Here is a 14288-nt window from a genome sequence, read left to right as displayed (position 1 = left end):
TCTTACGCGATCGTGAGTTATTTCAGATCACGTTTCGGTGCGCTTCGACCGTCATGCGTTCGCGCGACCGCGACCGTTTGCCGAAAGTATTCTCAAGGAACTGGTTAGCCATGGGCGAGGAAACAAAAACACGGCTCGCTGGTTACTCGGCGGCGAACTGCGATTCCGCGCCACACTCATACTACGGCGCGTTGTTTGATCGATGGGAGGGAGTTGCTTATGTCGATTGCTCCCACCTTTGTGAGGCTGTGATGGAGATGAAATAAGTTCCCTTTCTCGCACGTGGTAGCTACCGAAACTAAGGGCGAGTCTCAAGCGGTTAGATTTAACGTTCACCCTTCTTTCTAGCGATCTAGCCGTTCGGGCCCTAACACAGCGTATTAGACCTTATGCTTCTTGTGCGGTTCATTATTCGACTCCAACTGCCACCAGCGTGTGAGGTATTAAATGTAACTAGGGTCCATGTCTGTTGTGTGTGTTAAGGAAGGGGACAGCTGATCGGCGCGTATGCTAGATTAGGGGACTGCCGCAACGAAACCCTCACAAAAGGACCCTATACCCTGTCGATTCCGGTGATCTGGTCGAGTAAAATTGAAACCCGAAACATGTTCAGCTTATTCTGTATGACACCATGTCACGGTGCTGGAAGCGCGAAAGGGAGCCATAACTGCGGCCGGTGATGATAGGCGAAAACCGGAACACGGCAATCAACGGGCCAATGTGTCTCTAAAGGGGAAGAAATATTGTAGTTTAGTGGACATTAAGACCTAAAACAAAACATAATGTCCAACGTCAGTACACGCAAGCTTGGTCGGCGCACGTCGATTCAAAGGTATTAACAAGGGGTTCCCGTGACGTGCTCACCGAGCGGAAGAGATTTGATCGACAATGACGGTGGTCGAAATATCGAGGAAAAATGAAGAGTAGGAAAAAACTCCGCCTACTTTTCGTACAGAACTGGGTTTACAAATCGATGAAATGAATAGGTACATTCATCGACTTTGTCGATTCGTCGATAGAGGTATGAATTCTAAGGCGTTATTTATAGAATTTTAAATATTCATGATTTACACAGCGATGTTAGACAATCATGAACACTCTAAATAGATTTTTTGGACCATTACTTCGACCTGAAAATGTATGATTTGCGCTACGGCAAGCTACGAACGAGGGCCAACTGTTAGCAGGCATTTATCAACACATGCTTTTGGTGCCATCATATCTGATTTCAGAATCAGAATGAAAAGCAAGCCATGTTGGGCATGCAGTTTATGCTGCATGTACTCAGCATTCAAACCAACATTTTAAAGTAAACGGAACTTTAATTTATGATGGCGTAGAAATTTATGTTTATGTAGAGGGAGCTTTACCCACTGTGAATCGCCTGTTGCCAATGTGATTTGGTCTTTGATTGTGTTGCCTGAATGAAAAGATTTATGTGACACTTGGCAGGCTTTTGTGCCATACATAATCTAACTATTCTACCAGCTCATCGTTGGTTACTCTTATATTTCTGTCGTCCAATAGAGATGATGCTGGACCACGTTTAATAAGATCAAAACAGTCAAACTTGAAAAAACGAATCAGATACTCGGTTTAGTTTAATTAAATCAATTTAAGTTTTCCACCTCTAACCTAGTCAATAGAATCATACCGAACAATTGGTTTGATAGGGGTCTAAAATTTGATTTGGGAATTTAAATTGTAGCTTTTTGTTTTCACTCCGAATCCATATCGAATAATCCGAAACACATAGAATTTATAAACTGTACCTGCCTTGATAAAATAATAAGTTTTATATAATGATAAGGTCGTAAATTTTAAGATAGTTTTGAAATTGAAATCAAACTGAAATTCAATTGTTAAAATATTGATTACAACTCTATTCTCTAAAGTTTATCGTGTGTTGAACTGGATAGCAAAATTCAATATGATAACATTTCCACCAGTGTTAACGTAATATTTTTACGAAATTATTGTAATTATCGCTCCAACAGGATTTAGCATCGTCATCTTAAGGTGATTATTTATCAAAATTTAGGGTTAAATTTTACTTGCTACACCTGCTATATTAATCATTCAGTATATAGATTTTAATATAATAATAACAAACACAATAACACTAACAATAGTAATAGTAATAATAATACAAGATTTGGTTTAGGTTTAGCGTCATCTTCCACTTGACGAGTGCTTACGAGGATAATATATTTGCAAAATGTATGTATTTCTACGTAGCTATTTGAGGATTACTTTAGAGAGTAACTCGTGAACTGATTCAGATATAAAAAAATGTAAATTGAATGCCAAGACTAAAGTGGAGTTGTGAACAACACAAATCTCTCAAATCTTTGAAAGCCTCCAAAGTGTTTTTTTTTTTGGTCGGCGAAGACTGTAAAACTGCAAAATAAAATAAATAAATAAAAGCTATGAGGATTAATCTTGAATGTAGCAGATATAACTCGTTATCTACAATACTGGGGTAATACAGTGGATATCTAAGAAACAACGTGCAATGACGTTGATTTTTGTGTTTAAAACAGTAAATGACCTATTTTTACAAAATAAATCTTCACATGCTCTAAAAAAACGTTAAGATATTCAAAGATATAAAACTCGTAATCATTGTTTACGAACAGTACCAGGTGTCATGCCTTTGCAACCCCAAAATTGGTGTTCGTCAAGGGATTACAACTCATTAATACGTTAGCCCCAATGGATGGTCTGCAGTGCATGGTGATAGTTTCTATCATGCTGTCGGAACCGTTCGAATCTAACCGAGTAAACGCGCGGACATATGAGGCGGTGTACAGCCGACTGAAACGTAAAGTTCCTGCTTGCCGGAGGCTCTGATCGTGATAGGACCCACCTGGGAAGCGGAGTATCAGTTGACGGTTACGATCTTGGGGTAGTAGAGAAGTTCTGCTACCTAGGCGTATTGTGATGGACAATCGGGCCTACTAGGGGTGTCATAAACTCCTATAACGCAGAAGACTCCAACAAGATACGAAATGCAGCATAAATCGCACCCTGATACGTCCGGTAGTCCTCTATGTTCAGGACGGAGGATGCCAAATCTCTCACCATTTACGAGCGGCGAGTGCAAAGGACTGTCTTTGCCGTTACAGCAGCTCCCCGCTATACTCTAATGATTGGGATCGAACGCTTTGGCGTATATCGAGTTATCGTGTATTGCGAATTTCCTTATATAAAATTTATAACTATAAGAGGTCAGTGGAAATTTCGTAATTAAATTACGTTGAACTGAGGAGAACTCGATTTTAGGGTTTCGATTCATATAAGAAAACAGTTTAATCGTTTGGAATTTGCTAATCATTGTGAATCATTGCAGTCAATGAAGAGAGATTTGCAATCATAAAAGGAAATTGTGTAAACATGTTTGCGAACTTAGCTAAAAACGCTCTGGAGAGCAATGTGTCGATTATCATTATTCGTTTTAGGGTGCAATGTCTTATACGATTTATGTAGAATTTATAAAACGTATTATAAACGTATGGCATATTATTGTGTGGTGTATTAATGAACTGGACTATATCGTTCCAGTCCCACACGACAGAACCGTGACAAAATTTTATCTGGAGCCGTAGCAAGGACTAACTATCCTTTTACGTGGTAAAATTAGTCTAGTAATCCAGAAATGACAGGCTTGGTCTAAAAGGACGTTACGTCCCGAAAAATAAGAAGAGTCAAGAGAAAATATATCTAGAGTGAATAAAGGGTGCTTATGTGTACGAATGTAAATCGAACGTTAATATGGCGATTTGGCGATGATGATGGACATGGTTAAAAAGCAAATAAAATCAAGCAAATAAATTAAACGATAGAGTTTGCATAGCTTTCACACACGTGCGTGTAAAATGTTAAAAATGTTTAACTTTTTCAAATTTTTGCTTTAATGATTTATTTTTTTTAAATGTCATATTTTTTTAAATATGAGTGGTCAGCAGATAAAACTAAACTTGGTTTTCTAATTCCAAAGTTCGCCAAACATCTAATCTTAACTAGACTTTTTATGAATGTGAAAATTTAAAAAAATATGAAACATTGGATATCTAAAAATTGTAACGAAAAGATGCGATTGTAGCCAAAATGGATCGAAAACTCTGTAAAATGTATAAAATGAAATTAAATCACTACCTCAGCATACTTTTGTCGGACAATCACTCTGCCACAAAATCTAGTTACATGTCTCCATTACTTATGCTCAAACGCGCGTATGCTCTCTATAAGCGGAATGAGCGGCCGTGAGGGGGTCCCCGACCTTCAGGTGGCCCCGAATTGTTGCTGCATGAGTGCTTTCAGAAAACATTTTATTTCGATTTTATTTTTGAAAAGCAATTGTTTGTTTGCACATACCAACCAAGAAATATTGAAGACCATATTTGGCCTATTACTGAACAATTTGTTGATGCTGGTTTATACAATAAACTTGTTAAGTAATGTACATCTGAACCTTATAAACCGTAACGAGCAGTATAGTTGTGATATGTTACGTTCGAAGGGACATGTTTTAATTTGTGAGCAATTGTGGAGGAAGGATTTTGTATCAAATACGTGCGTAAGCACACACATAATTCCTTTGATGCTCCCAAGCTCCAGAAAAATTTGCTAGATGCGTTAAAATTATTAGAGATGTATATAAAATAGCATGGCCAATATTATGAATCATTCTAATGACTATAATGTTAGTTAAAATAAATTTGGTTAAAATAAGTTTGCCCATCGCTTTGGAGGTCCGGTGGTATTTTTGGTAGTGGTGCCGGTTTTCACACGAAAGGACCGGTTAAAAATTCCATCCGGACCAATCCTCCGTAGCAAGGACTGACTATGCAACTGAGGGTAAATGAAGTCATCGAAAGCCACAAATAGCAGAGCTCTAAGCCTCTTACAGTTGTTGTGTCAGTAAACAAGAAAGAAATATGTATATAAAAATGGTAGATGCACGATCATTATTTGCAATTAAAATATTTCAGAAATATTGGAGACATTTAACTACATTAGGCTAACTATTGTATATTGTGAAGATTCTCATTTGGATAGAAAACTAAATGGTACTTATTAAAACTGAAATGATTTATTTATTCATTTTCAAGTATTCCTGATATTAGATTGTAGATATTATACGAAACAGTTAGGGGACCCATTAGGTACCACCGCTTGGGGCCCGAAAGGATAAATCCGCGTCTGCTAAATAAGTGAACTAGGTGCCTAGAAAGGTATTCCAATACAAAGGATTGGCCTTGAAGAAACAATAATTAGAAGGACGGAATCCACTGCACCTTCACTGCACTAACCTGCACTATTCCTATAGGCATACCACAAAGTCTCGAATTTCTTCCATCACCCTTATCAGAGAAGGACACCCTGAAACATTCCTGTTTGCTTTTTGATACAAGTATTACATTACTTACTAGTGATTAAAACCAAATGGCTGTGCTTTGTGATTCTTCGTCTACATCATCCAAATAGTTGGTAAAACCTATTCTAAAATCGAAGTGATTGTTCATTGAAGTTATTTTTGTAGGAGTATTCACTTTTTAAGTGCACTATTTGTTTCACACAAATATTTTTGTTATTACATTTATAACGGCTCTTTGCCATATTATATAAGATTGAATGAGGAGCGCACAAATTTCTTAAGGCATTTTACCAAAAATATACCTTGTACAACAACACTCTTTCAAACTCAAATATATAATTAACAAATTAGTTTAGCAATTTAGACAGTGCTATTTGTTAAATCTAAATATTATACTAGATAGTACAATATAATCAAAATAGTTTACACCAACGATCTAACAAGTATATGCAAAGTCGCCATCAACGGTTTGATACGAGTCGTCAATCAGTAGAAGCAGTATCGTACTAAACATATCAAAAGCAACCATGACAACGTTTGCTATGATTTTATTGCGCCACATAAACCACCACGCTATTTGCTGCGAATCTAAAGCGTATAAAGTAAGTCTCGTTCTTTTTTGACGCTATAACCGATGCAGACCTTATACAAAAGCAGTGAAGCAGTAGCAGAAGCAGTTGGTAGCAGTGAAGATTCGACGAGGTGGTCCTTCTCTTACATTGTGAACAAGCACATGATTGTTTGGCGACCGTTCCTTCACAATATGGAACCCTTGCGAATATTGAGACTTTTTTATTGATTTACTTTTTCCACCTTCTTTCATTGCGTTGACTATTTCTATACTCCATTGATTGATCATTTGCCATCCTCATGCGCAGATGAGCTTTTCTAGTAGCGCTTTGCAGGTTTGATTGTCTTTTTGAGAGGTATGAGATCATCACTCAATTCATCAACGATCGAGTCCTGCCGTGAAGCAAACCTTAAACAAAAGCCATTTACCGCTCTCAATGTAGCACGGTGTGAAAGCAAGGCAGGGACGGAAGGTTGTGACGGGAAGATCAGCGTTAGCTACTGCACACACTACAGCGGCCATTAGTGTTTTGCGTAATGATCGAAGTAATTCAAGTAGCAACAGCAGTTAATGATCCGCTGTTTGAAATTTCCACAACAATAGCAGGTACCTTCAGAGCGGTAGTTGAAAAAGTGCGCTTCGTTGTGGCGCTTTGTGCAGCTGTTAACAGAGATGATCTTTGATTGCATAGTAGAATTTATCATGTTTGAAAGATTGCTGTTTCTTAAACTGTTTGAGGCTCAACTATAATTTTGGGTGGGGATTGCCCTTATGACTTGTTTTCTGCTTAATTGTTACACGCCAACGTGTGTGCTACATCGTGTATATATTTGATGAAGTCAAGAAATAGTACATATCTAGTACGTAAAGTAAGGTATGTCAAAATTACAAGGATTGTAGTGTAATTTTCTTTTCAGGTGATATTTTGTTGTGAATTTTGCTTTCAAGTGATTGTTAATTACAGTTGATCGTTAGTAGTTGCGATGACTTTTTTACAATTGGCGTAATGTAACATGGTATCAAATGCTATCAAATGAATAAAAAAATCTTATGCTAACGAAATTGAAAGTATAAAAATTTTTAATTTATTTTTAGTGTTTAATTTACTTACTTGCTTATTACCATTACCATTACGATTATGTCCAAAATACTTAGTTGATAGATTTATAAAACTTCGGAGTAAAGAAGAAAATTCGGAGGAGAACTATAAGATAAACGAATGTTAGCAGTATTGTTCTTTTTCACACCAACAAAGGAAAGTACATTCATTACCATCTCGTTTGCTTGGTCATGTTGTTCGTGTTGCTCACATGCTCATGTAAGTTAATATTTCGAAACCGTTGGTGTTAGCATGATCATCACTTTATCCCTGAGCTTCATACTGCCCGATACTGTGCCTTTTCAGGTCCGAAATTGAGAAGCGTAAATGGGAGAAACATTTAATTGAACACAACTTACCAATGCTACCGAAACGTAACTTCCATTTTCCATTCTATTTTCAAATTTCCTTTCCAATCAACAGATTCGACCAATCAATGATTGGCAGCCATTACGATGATAGATTTGATGATAAAGAGAAAAAGCTCAGGTAAGTAGAAAAAACACCACTCAAATCAGGCAGAACAGTAGCCTGGGGACGTTAGGTGTATCCGCGCGAGGGTAGCTTTTGTGGCGTTGCCTTTTGTATTCGGAAAGCAGCAAGAGCGATGTAATAAAATGTACATAAAATTGAACTGTTTTTCTTCCTTTACTTGGCCACTGCTGGATGGGAATAAAAGAAAAGTACAATACGGGTGGCAAAACGTTCGATGAACAAAAATCAGCTACCAAGTTACCCTTAGCCATCGTTGCTGTATCATTCATAATATGGTGTGAAAATGAGACCACATATATTGTTTATGGTGAAAACGAAAAATCAATTAATTGCACCGCGCGAAATGATGGACAATTGTATCCAAATATATAATATAGTAAAGCTGGATAACTTTTTATAACACTGCAATAGATAGAAGTTAGAAAAATTGGACATAAAGACACATGACATTAATGCTACCATAAAGCATTTACGTTAAATATACATGTAATAGTTTAATAAGCCTTGTGTTAAATTCATGGGATCCCAACAAATGTATTTTAAAAAAATCACTTTTTTGCACCTCTTCACATAAACCCTTTAGTTGTTCCAGAGCGGAACCCTTGGGACGGTCCTTCAAGGCATTTGCAAGGCCATTCTGTCAAACATCAGGAACAAATCGATCATTTCGCTCTCCATCAATTGATCTACTGGCGATGAAGATGAATCACATTCCGTGGGAGGTATGACTCTTCTGTGAACTCTTCAATCACCACAAGATTCGATTGCATTCAAAAGAAAATCCGTATGTAAAGAAAAGCTTGACCACCTCCTAGGTTTGCACTTGATTTGTAACCTTTTCAATTTGCCAGATCCCATGTTTGCTCGCCGTCTTCAACAACCAGTATGAACTTCAGAATCAGTAGCTAGAACCCGGTAGCATCCACTCTTGTACAGTGATCCTCTGATCTTTTTGTTTTGCACTCTGGTACCTTTACGTTACTGTTATACAGCCTTGAAATAGACAGTCAACCTGGTTTGAGTGATTACTTCCCTTGGGAAAATGTCATGATAGCTTCTGTAATACTTTTCCGGTGGCCGTTGTGTCACTGGTGAATGTTTTATACGACTTGTTCTCTCTGTTAACTGACACCATCGTTTGGCATTAATAAATACAGAAATGGTAAAAGTATACAGATACATTTTAAATGTCTTAAATGTAATAAAGACATCATACCATATAAAATCGATTGGGAAAACCCAGAATGAAAACCTTTCTGCCGTGTAAAAACCGACACCGCTACCAATACACCACCAGGCCGTCCCCGGTCTCGAATCTTGGATCTGTAAGCTTTAAATAAAATTAACCAATATGTACATTTACACAATGTTACCAACAAGAACATTCAACATTCATGCAGTCGTTAGTGTTGATCAGTCGCTCTCCCAAAATAATTTTGTTCGGTCCGATTTTGAAATGGTAAAATTGATAAGTAAAAGATATATCGTAAAATATATATTATCAAGCTATGTCACACAATCATGTGTTGTTACGTGTATACACGATAAGCGTGAACGTGCTCAACGAAATCCAAGTACCCCACAATGAAGCATCTCGTAAATTTTTTCATTATTTGGGAACTATGTCGCTGTCACATTGTGTGTCAGAAAAGAGTAATGAAAATGAATGTGAAAGCGAAATTACATTCCGTCTGAACTGCTACACTTATTCCCCGTACCAACAAAGCTACGGGGAATTTAAATCTTATATTTGCGAGATTCCGGACTTGATCATATGGATTCATTTTTTCTGTTCATTTCAGACGAGCACATTGTGATGAAACGTTTGTTGTATATAGCTTTTAAACAATGTTTTTTCATTTTCGTAATCGTGTAAGTTTTTGAATAACTGATATTTAACACGAATCAAAGATTAGTATTAACCGTAAAACATTCCGATCAAACACACTCACTTAATTAAAAACTGTATTGCACTAAAATATGTAGTTTTATGTAATATAAAAAATCCAAAAAACTTCAAAATCCAACCACAAAAATAAAAGTACCTAATTTTTGTGTTTATTATTTTTGATACAATTTTACATTTTCAAAAGTTTGTTTAACCTAGTAAATTAACTTTGGTAACAGTTTAGATTATTTATATCAAGTGTTCATAAACGATGTTCACATTGTACGCATGATAGTTGAACACAGTGGGTACTATTGCTGTTGTTTTTGTCAATTTCACCACATTCCACTCTATCGTAAACATTTGCAAAGCAATACCACTACCTTAAAAGCATTAGTTTAGTCGGCCTTGATAGGATACAGTTTATAAGTTGTACAACCCGTCGTTAGTTGATTTGTTGGTCAAGGATTGTGTGACGATTGCTTTGTGCTGCTACTTTTTGTATGCTACTACCTCCGCCTGGATCATTGACGTTTCTGCAGCAAAAAATAACTCCTTCGAGTACCCTTGGCATGAATGTACGATATTTCAACAAATATCGAGAGGTGGCTACTGCGTCCCGTTGCCAGATCGCCTTACTAAGGTCCCCGAGCACCATACAGCCAGCACTGGGGGTCTTTCGAAGGAAATGCCTAATTATCTCGTGGCTAATTGTCTTCCTTCATGTTACGAAGACCATTTTTCACTGTTTCCCATTGTCTGTTCAAGGGAATGCAAGGAATGGCATATAAATCCACTGGTGCTGGGACGGAAATGAAGTGGGGTCTCTCTCTTTCGCTGTCGATCGATCATTCGATCGATCGATCCATTCATTTCGAGACCCAATCTATACGCCATTCGTTGTAGTAACACGGTAGCGCTCTAGCAAGAAGAAGTGGAACGACTGTGCCCAAATGAGTCAAGAAACTTTATCAATAGACAACACGATTGCGCCGTCGATCGTGGAGCACCTCCACCGCCGATTGCCGAGCTTCTCACGCGCTGGCCCACAGCGTACGCCTGGTAGGGCAGTTAATGCCTGGTAGCGTCATGATTGCACCGTAGCCGAGCCCGAGAACGAAGGAGCAGAAGTATCGCTTAATGATTTTAAAATAACTCTCACACCCATTTAGGCACCCTCGTGTTTACGGTCCGTAAACAGAGCCTGACGGCGGCATAGCCGCAAAGGTACACCTTCCTCGACGTGTTGCGCAGGTTTTGTGAAGTGAGTAATGATAAAATGATGATCGCGGTTCAATCAAACAATAAACAACAAACATCCTGCCGCGCCTGCTACGACGTGCCGTGCCGAAACTTACCCGTGTTCGATTGGTCGATATCCGAAAATATAATCGAAGAAGCGTAAATTGCAAGATCATCGCGCTAGTATGGCGAACGTTTCTATGCTTCCATCCACCGGCCAACTGATACGCGTTGCGTGTTTGTGCAATATTCCAATTTTCTTATCCTTACTATTATGCCATATCACTTCTTTATAGCAGTAAAATGGTATTGGTCAGGTCAAATTCATTTATAAGTTGAAGAAGATACACTTGTTGCGACTTTCGTGCTTCGACAAGTGCCGTAGTGTTTCTCTTTTAAACTTATCGTTAACAAATGAGTTGAAAAGTATAGCAAATGACACAGTATAGTAAAGTGAACTACATCCTAGAAGACGTGAACTGTACACCAACATAACATGTTCACTTCTCTCTATAGTTGAAGCGTGTCTTCTATAGTTGGAGCGTCTTCCTTTACGTTTCATTCTTCAATCATTCCTCCAGCATGACGAGGCCGAATGCTAAGATTCGGTTTCCTTTTTTGTTGTTGGGGACGCTGAACATTTTTTTCTAACTACATTTGTGATACACTGAAAAAGTGAACCAAAGGAGCGAATCAACCTGCAAAACAACACACAAATCGACTGAGAAGGGTGATACCAAGGGTAAAGAAGAATGAAATCAACAAAACCATAAATTGGTAGTGGAAAAAATCTTTAATTAACTATTATCTGGCTACCGTTTTGTGAAGGACGGTCTTGAAGGAGCGTCGGGATGTTTTCCTGTTCGTTATGAAGTTCCACCGATCAAGGGTGAAGCTTTGCGAAGAGTGGAAAGTCTAGTGGTATGCTTAAGCAACGACTTTCGGCGTGAAGCTTCTGAAAGCAAATGAAAAGCATTGATTACGACGCGTTGCCACACCCAATTTCATTCACACCATTCGGTATATCCAATCGACACTATGAAATGATTCGGCAACATAAGCATTACGGTTTTCGAGTTCGAATCTCGCATGATATGTGGTTAACACAGCCACAAAAGTCTTCCTATTTCTACTCTCCATGTAAATTGTAAAACCTTCCAAAATCAAATGGCATTGAGAAAGTTCTTCCAAAAAATCGAGGGATATTGAAAAATAAATTGAATCCCAGCAAGTAATACGCTACACCTGTTTCCATTAACAAAGTACATGAAGTAGCAAACCAAGTTTTCAAACACTGTCACTGTGAAGCGTTAACAACATAGTAGCGCCTGTAGAGTGACACTGACGATTTAAGCATAACATTTGAATAATTGAGCTGTTTTTCACAGTTTTTTTCAACAAACAACGGAAACCCGTATGCCTGCTGCGCGTACCAGCTAGCCACAATAGGTATGTGGATGCGACAGAAGCAACCGAAAGGTGCTTCTAGTAGCTCGAGGCAGGTTTTCGTGTCCTTCAGAAAATGATCAACCGCCACGCTGGAATGCATTTCTATAAGCTATCCGTTGAAAATACGAATTCGACCTCGTCCCAGTCACCGAGTCGTTGCAGTACATTAAGAATTTCATGGCTCACAGTGGTCGGCGTATCCGACATGAACATTTTTTTCCTAAACACTCACATTCAAGCTTCCAACTGTGCCACGGAAAGTGTTCTGGAAGAAAATGTCCAGGAGCGAATTTTATACTTGGCACGACCTTCACGATTGACCATCGAAGAAGCACACTTTAAAATCACAGTCTCCTTAGTATCGGGACAAAATCAGTGGACCTAGCAGTATCGATACGTAGCAAGGCCACAAAACAACCCAAGGGATCCGTGAAGATCGGTTTCATACTGTTTCGACGCCTTTAGTGAGAAGAAAAGAAGAACGAAGGAGAAGAAAATTGTCATAAAGGTTGATAACCATCGCTCAGGATCAACAACGTAAACTAAAATTATGTAAACAACAGAAGCAGAATGTTTTTACACATATCTAAAGAGTACTCGTCTTAAGAGTAAAATGTAGTTTTGTAGCATATCTGGTTTTTTTGTGAAGGTGATAAAATTTGATATAGTTTATTTATTATTTTGATGGATATTTTAATTACATTTAAAAATAATATCAAAAAGAAGGCTCATCAACCCAAAAAAGTTTGCCATGGTGATCAACCTATGTAATAATTGAATAAAAATGGAAGAAAATCTATAAAAAGTAGATAAACCTTTGTAAGCTTACAAATATTTGGAAATTCAGCACAAATACCATTTACAAACATTCCGAACATTATATTCCAGTCCATATGGAAAGGGTTAATCGGATTAAATATGTCAAAGCTTTAGTTTACATTCGGGTAAAATAGGCATTACAGGAATGGATTCGCACAACAGGTACCGTCGCATTTTGACCAGAAAAGCTTCCTGCCCATCCTAAGCAACGGGGTTTTTCAAAGTTTTTACTAGATCGTGCAACTGTGAGTGATCTTAACTGCATACATCACAAGTAAAAGTTGGTAAAGGATGCATTTTGTTGTCCGACGCTTCGTTTAAAACATATACAAACATGGCTCGTCCAGGAAAACTGCTACAAACAACAAACATCACAAATTGGATTAGAAGGTAGCAAAAAAATATACCTGCGCATGTCCTTCCATCTTCGTTATCTTGTCTCCCGCTCAAGCTAATCCTTTGATACAAAAGCTGCTTTCACTCCGGTTGACGGTTGAAACGTCTGGGATTTCGGGGTGAGAAGTGTTGTTAAGCCCGAGGACTTTGGCGAATGACCGACAAAAGAAATAGTGCAAAATGCCGCACGCCGTGAGCAGTATTGCAGTTTTATTTGTTTATTAACTTGTCGCTGCGTGTGTGCTGGAGGTGAACAGGGATGTACCTCCGAAAAATATGCTACAATAAACACATTATCCTCTGTTAATTTCCTGCTCTAAACGTTTCCTCGACCCAGAGAACATTCTTTCGAAATGTTCGGTAACGAACATGGTGATCCCACTTGCGAGAGTGCATCTTCGATTCGTAGCTTGCCTCACATGCCTGGATCCGGACGATGGTTGAACAAGAAATAGAAGAATAGCACATATTTTGCCTAAATATACGAAACCTTCTACAATTATCAGTACATAGCATCATAAATGGATGTGGGAATCGGTCGATGGAACATCGATGTGTTCCAAATCCGCAAACGGGAATAAATCGTGGCAATCTTTTGACTTTTGCTTAAGGGATCAACAAGGTGGATAAGCACAAGACGTTCGGGAGGTAGCTAGAAAAATGTAACCATCACAGTAAAACGAAAGGTCCCTCGCACACCGTTCCTCGTGGGAGTTTTATACTCCGTCTCTTAGTGATGCCCGAGCTTACAAAACCGGCATTTATGATACTGCTGTAAAGCGATCACAAAGATGGCGGGATTCGGATATCTTATGTATAATAAACGAATAAACAATTTCATATAAACTGTGGTTACATGTCACTTTTGGTTGCCTGTTGGTTGGTACGCAGCAAAACGGTACTGTCTTTTGGGGTTCCTCTTGCCGTAGGAAGGGTGATCGGTTTACTG

The sequence above is a fragment of the Anopheles moucheti genome, chromosome 2 (genome assembly GCF_943734755.1).
Source record: "Anopheles moucheti chromosome 2, idAnoMoucSN_F20_07, whole genome shotgun sequence".
Classification (NCBI taxonomy): domain Eukaryota; kingdom Metazoa; phylum Arthropoda; class Insecta; order Diptera; family Culicidae; genus Anopheles; species Anopheles moucheti.
The sequence above is the reverse complement of the archived record's forward strand: the minus strand, read 5'-3'. Positions refer to the sequence as shown.